Genomic DNA, 6806 nt, shown 5'->3' on the forward strand with positions numbered 1-6806 from the left:
AGAAAGGATAACTAGGTGAATAAATATAAATGAGTTTTGTCTATATAAAACAATAATAATGATGTCTTATAGGCCTTTAAATATATGTAGAATTAACATATATCACAGCAAAAATGCAAAATGCAAGAGAGGGTCAAAAGAGTTAAAGGTGTCTGTGTGGTACTCAGTTATAGTAGAGGTAATAGATCAAGCATGCATGTTTCAATCTTTAAAGACTAGAAGAAGAATAAAATATATGATGTTTAACAAGCTAACAGAGAAAGAAAGGAATAAAACAACCAGAAACAAGAGGGAAAGGGATCAGATGGACCCAATAGAAAATCTAATAGTGAGATGGTAAATTTAAAGCCCAAAATATCAGTAATTATATGTAAAAGTACTAAATGTTCCAATTAAAAGATAAAGATGTCAGACTGTATTTTTTTTAAAAAACTAACTATATACTGCTGTGACACACTTTGATTATGAAGATGCAAAAATCAAAATGAAAAGGATGGAAAAATCTGTGCCCTATAAAACTAACCCAAAGAAGGCTGGTGCTTTTCATGCACAAATATCAGAGACAGGCAGACATCAAGGAAAGAATCTGGATGAGAGATAAAGGGGGATGGTCAGTGAAGGCAAAGATGGTCATTCCCTCAGGAAAACACAATAATTTTAATTTATATGAAACTAATAATACAACTTCAAAACATATAAGGCAACAAGTGACAGATGTAAAATGAGAAATTGGAAAAATTATAATTATAATGGGAAGTTGTTCATCTGCCTCAGCCTGTAATTGATAGAAAAAGCAAAAGTTCAGTAAGAATGCAGACAGTTTGAAAATGTGAATTAAAATGACACCCGAGGGCTTCCCTTGTGGCGCAGTGGTTGAGAGTCCGCCTGCCGATGCGGGGGATACGGGCTCGTGCTCCCGTCCGGGAAGACCCCACATGCCACGGAGCGGCTGGGTGCGTGAGCCATGGCCGCTGAGCCTGCACGTCCGGGGCCTGTGCTCCACAACAGGAGAGGCCACAACAGTGAGGGCCCGCGTACAGCAAAAAAAATAAAAAATAAAATAAAATAAAATGACACCCGATTTACAGATATACAACACTGTACCCCCAAACTGCAGGACACACATTCTTTTCAAGTATATAAGGAATGTTAACCAAAGTTTGTCATATCCTGAGCAGAACACAGACCTCACAAACTTCAACAGCAGGGCCAGGATGACAGACAGTAAGGTGAGGCTTCCAAAATATGAAGAGACATTCATTCCCAGATTCATTCAAGTATGGAGTTATCACTGATCACAGTGGAATTAAGCTAGAAGTCAATTATATAACGGTAACTCTAATGCAGGGAAATTTTCATGATAATAAGAATTCTCAGAAAACAATAAAAGGAAACATTTTAACCTGATAAAGAGCATCTGCAAAAAGCCTAGAGCATGCATTACACTTCATGGTGAAGGTTTCCCCCAAGATCAAAAATGAAACAAGGATGTCTGTTCCTCCTGCATCTATTAAGCCTACGCTGGAGGTCCCAGCCAGTGCAATATAGCAAGAAAAAGAAATTAAAGACATTTGGTTGGGAAGGAAGAAATAAAACTTTTATTATTTGCAGACAACATGATTTTATATGCAAAATATCTTAAAGAATTCAAAGATAAACCATGATTAAGTAAATTCATTGTGGTCACTGGTTCCAAGGTCAATATACAAAAGTAAATTACATTTCTATGTGTTAGTGTTGTTGACCCACAACAAGAAATGAGATGGACCAACCCACCCCACATAAAATTTGGTTCAGATATAGATACTGCTGATCAGACACATAGACACACGCGCGCACACGCACGCACGCGCACACACACACACACACACACACACACATCCCAAGAGAATATGAGAAGGTTTACCACTCACACAGTGAGGCTTTCTGGGGAGTGCAGCACTGACTCCCAGGCTAGTCTGGAAATGGCTTAAAAGAGCTTGGTCTGGGTTTATACAGTGGTTAGGGAGTGGGCAGGGTGAGGGTCCCACATACAGGCTGGGGCCTACAGGGACAATAAAAAAAAAATTAGAAAATAAAACAACCAAAAATGAAATGATATTATTTACCATGACATAAAAAATCAAATACCTAAGAACAAGTGTTATATGTGCAATACCTCTCACAGAAAACTACAAAACATTGTTTTAAAAAGGTAATGATGAGGCTTCCCTGGTGGCGCAGTGGTTGAGAGTCCGCCTGCTGATGCAGGGGACACAGGTTCGTGCCCCGGTCCTGGAGGATCCCACATGCCGCGGAGCGGCTGGGCCTGTGAGCCATGGCCGCTGAGCCTGCGCGTCCAGGGCCTGTGCTCCGCAATGGGAGAGGCCATAGCAATGAGAGGCCCGCGTACCGCAAAAAAAAAATAAATAAATAAAATTAAAATAAAAAGATAATGATGAATGTGGAGAAAAAGGAATCCTCTTGCCCTTTTGGTAGAAATGTAAATTGCTGCAGCCACTGTGGAAAATAGTATGGAGATTCCTCAAAAAATTAAAAACAGAACTACCATATGATCCAGCAATTCCACTCCTGGATATTTGTCTGAAGAAAACAAAAACACTAAATAGAAAAGATACATGCACCCCAATGTTCATTGCAGTACTATTTACAATAGCCAAGACATGGAAGCAACCTATGTGTCCATCAACAGATGAAAGCATAAAGAAGATGTGGAACATATATACAATGGAATATTACTCAGCCATAAAAAAAGAATTAAATAAGGCCACTTGGGAGAACATAGATGGACCTAGAGGGTATTATGCTAAGTGAAATAATTCAGACAAAGAAGAACAAATAGGAGTTGCAGTGGGGATAGGGGAGGATGGAGGTGATGGCCATTTCTTCTAGATGCTAGGGAATGCAGCTGGGCCTGGATCCAAAGCAGGCTCTCCATATCAACCAGGCCCAGAGCGCAACGCCTGGCTGGAGGACCAAGTGGAGCGCAGAAGGCCAGCCACACTGTGCCTTTGGATTGGACAATTTAACCCATTTACATGTAAGCCATGTGGCTGACAGGGTCTTGGTGCTCCAGCCAGATGTCAGGCCTGAGCCTCTGAGGTGGGAGGGCCAAGTTCAGGACATTGGACCACCAGAGACCTCCCAGCCCCACGTAATATCAATCAGTGAGAGCTCTCCCAGAGATCTCTGTCTCAATGCTAAGACCCAGCTCTCCTCAATGACCAGCAGGCTCCAGTGCTGGACTCCCCATGCCAAACAATTAGCAAGACAGGAACAGAGCCCCACCCATTAGCAGAGAGGCTGCCTAAAATGCTAATAAGTTCACAGACACCCTAAAACACATCACTGGACGTGGTCCTGCCCACCAGAAAGACAAGACACAGCCTCATCCACCAGAACACAGGCACCAGTCCCCTCCACCAGGAAGCCTGCATAACCCACTGAACCAACCTTACCCACTGGGGGCAGACACAAAATACAAAAAGAAATACAAACCGGCAGCCTGCGAAAGGGAGACCCCAAACACAGTAAGTTAAGCAAAATGAGAAGACAGAGAAATACACAGCAGATGAAGGAGCAAAGTAAAAACCCACCAGACCAAACAAATGAAGAGGAAATAGGCAGTCTACCTGAAAAGGAATTCAGAGTAATGATAGTAAAGATGATTCAAAATCTTGGAAAGAGAATGGAGAAAATATAAGAAACATTTAACAAGGACCTAGAAGAACTAAAGAGCAAACAAACAGTTATGGACAACACAATAAATAAAATTTAAAATTCTCTAGAAGGAATCAATAGCAGAATAACTGAGGCAGAAGAACGGATAAGTGACCTGGAAGATAAAATGTGGAAATAACTACCGTAGAGCAGAATAAAGAAAAAGGAATGAAAAGAATAGAGGACAGTCTCAGAGACCTCTGGGGCAACATTAAACACACCAACATTCGAAATATAGGGGTCTCAGAAGAAGAAGAGAAAAAGAAAGGGACTGAGAAAATACTTGAAGGGATTATAGTTGAAAACGTCCCTAATATGAGAATGAAAATAGTCAATCAAATTCAGGAAGCACAGAGAGTCCCATACAGGATAAATCCAAGGAGAAACACACCAAGACACATATTAATCAAACTATCAAAAATTAAATACAAAAAAAAATATTAAAAGCAGCAAGGCAAAAGCAACAATAACATACAAGGGAATCCCCATAAGGTTAACAGCTGATCTTTCAGCAGAAACTCTGCAAGCCAGAAGGGAGTGGCAGGACATATTTAAAGTGATGAAAGGGAAAAACCTACAACCATGATCACTCTACCCAGCAAGGATCTCGTTCACATTCGATGGAGAAATTAAAACCTTTACAGACAAGCAAAAGCTAAGAGAATTCAGCACCACCAAACCAGCACTACAACAAATGCTAAAGGAACTTCTCTAGGCGGGAAACAAAAGAGAAGGAAAATACTTACAATAACAAACCCAGAACAATTAAGAAAATGGTCATAAGAACATACATATAGATAATTACCTTAAATGTAAATGGATTAAATGCTCCAACCAAACGACACAGGCTTGCTGAATGGATACAAAAACAAGACCCATATATATGCTGTCTACAGGACACCCACTTCAGACCTAGGGACACATACAGACTGAAAGTGAGGGGATGGAAAAAGATATTCCATGCAAATGGAAATCAAAAGAAAGCTGGAGTAGCAATTCTCATAACAGACAAAATAGATTTTAAAATAAAGACTATTACAACAGACAAAGAAGGACACTACCAATGATCAAGGGATCAATCCAAGAAGAAGATATAACAATTGCAAATATTCCCAAAAGCTATGGGATGTAGCAAAATAGTTCTAAGAGGGAAGTTTATAGCAATACAATCCTACCTCAAGAAACAAGGGAAATCACAAATAAACAACCTAATCTTATACCTAAAGCAATTAGAGAAAGAAGAACCAAAAAACCCAAAGTTAGCAGAAGGAAAGAAATCATAAAAATCAGATCAGACAACGCTATGAGACTAGATACCAATTACAGGGGGAAAAACCAGTAAAAAATACAAAAACACATGGAGGCTAAACAACACACTACTAAATAACGAAGAAATCACTGAGGAAATCAAAAAATACCTAGAAACAAATGACAATGAAAACATGACGGCCCAAAAGCTATGGGATGTAGCAAAATAGTTCTAAGAGGGAAGTTTATAGCAATACAATCCTACCTCAAGAAACAAGGGAAATCACAAATAAACAACCTAATCTTATACCTAAAGCAATTAGAGAAAGAAGAACCAAAAAACCCAAAGTTAGCAGAAGGAAAGAAATCATAAAAATCAGATCAGAAATAAATGAAAAAGACATGAAGGAAACAATAGCAAAGATCAATAAAACTAAAAGCTGGTTCTTTGAGAAGATAAACAAAATTGATAAACCATTAGGCAGACTCATCAAGAAAAAAAAGGAAAAGACTGAAATCAACAGCATTAGAAATAAAAAAGGAGAAGTAACAACTGACACTGCAGAAACACATAGGATCATGAGAGATTACTACAAGCAACAATATGCCAATAAAATGGACAACCTGAAAGAAATGGACAAATTCTTAGAAAAGCACAAAATTCTGAGACAGAACCAGGAAGAAACAGAAAATATAGACAGACCAATCACAAGCACTGAAATTGAAACTGTGATTAAAAATCTTCCAACAAACAAAAGCCCAGGACCGGATGGCTTCACAGGCCAATTTTATCAAACATTTAGAGAAGAGCTAACACCTATCCTTCTCAAACTCTTCCAAAAGATAGCAGAGGGAGGAACACTCCCAAACTCATTCTATGAGGCCACCATCACCCTGATACCAAAACCAGACAAAGACGTCACAAAGAAAGAAAACTACAGGCCAATATCACTGATGAACATAGATGCAAAAATCCTCAACAAAATACTAGCAAACAGAATCCAACAGCACATTAAAAGGATCATACACCATGATCAAGTGGGGTTTATCCTAGGAATGCAAGGATTCTTCAATATACACAAATCAATCAATGTGAGAAAACCATATTAACAAAGTGAAGGATAAAAACCATATGACAATCTCAATAGATGCAGAAAAAGCTTTCAACAAAATTCAACACCCATTTATGATAAAAACCCTCCAGAAAGTAGGCATAGAGGGAACTTTCCTCAACATAATAAAAGCCACATATGACAAACCCACAGCCAACATCGTCCTCAATGGTGAAAAACTGAAACCATTTCCACTAGGATCAGGAATAAGACAAGGTTGCCCACTATTATTCAACACAGTTTTGGAAGTTTTAGCCACAGAAATCAGAAAAGAAAAAGAAATGAAAGGAATCCAAATTGGAAAAGGAATAAAACTGTCACAGTTTGCAGATGACATGGTACTATACATAGAGAATCCTAAAGAGGCTCCCAGAAAACTCCTAGAGCTAATCAATGAATTTGGTAAAGTAGCAGGATAGGAATAAAACTGTCACAGTTTGCAGATGACATGGTACTATACATAGAGAATCCTAAAGAGGCTCCCAGAAAACTCCTAGAGCTAATCAATGAATTTGGTAAAGTAGCAGGATACAAAATTAATGCACAGAAACCTCTTGCATTCCTATACACCAATGATGAAAAATCTGAAAGAGAAATTAAGGAAACACTTCCATTTACCACTGCAACAAAAAAAATAAAATACCTAGGAATAAACCTACCTAAGGAGACAAAAGACTTGTATGCAGAAAACTATAAGACACTGATGAAAGAAATTAAAGATGATAC

The sequence above is a fragment of the Physeter macrocephalus genome, chromosome 3 (assembly GCF_002837175.3).
Source record: "Physeter macrocephalus isolate SW-GA chromosome 3, ASM283717v5, whole genome shotgun sequence".
NCBI lineage: Eukaryota > Metazoa > Chordata > Mammalia > Artiodactyla > Physeteridae > Physeter > Physeter macrocephalus.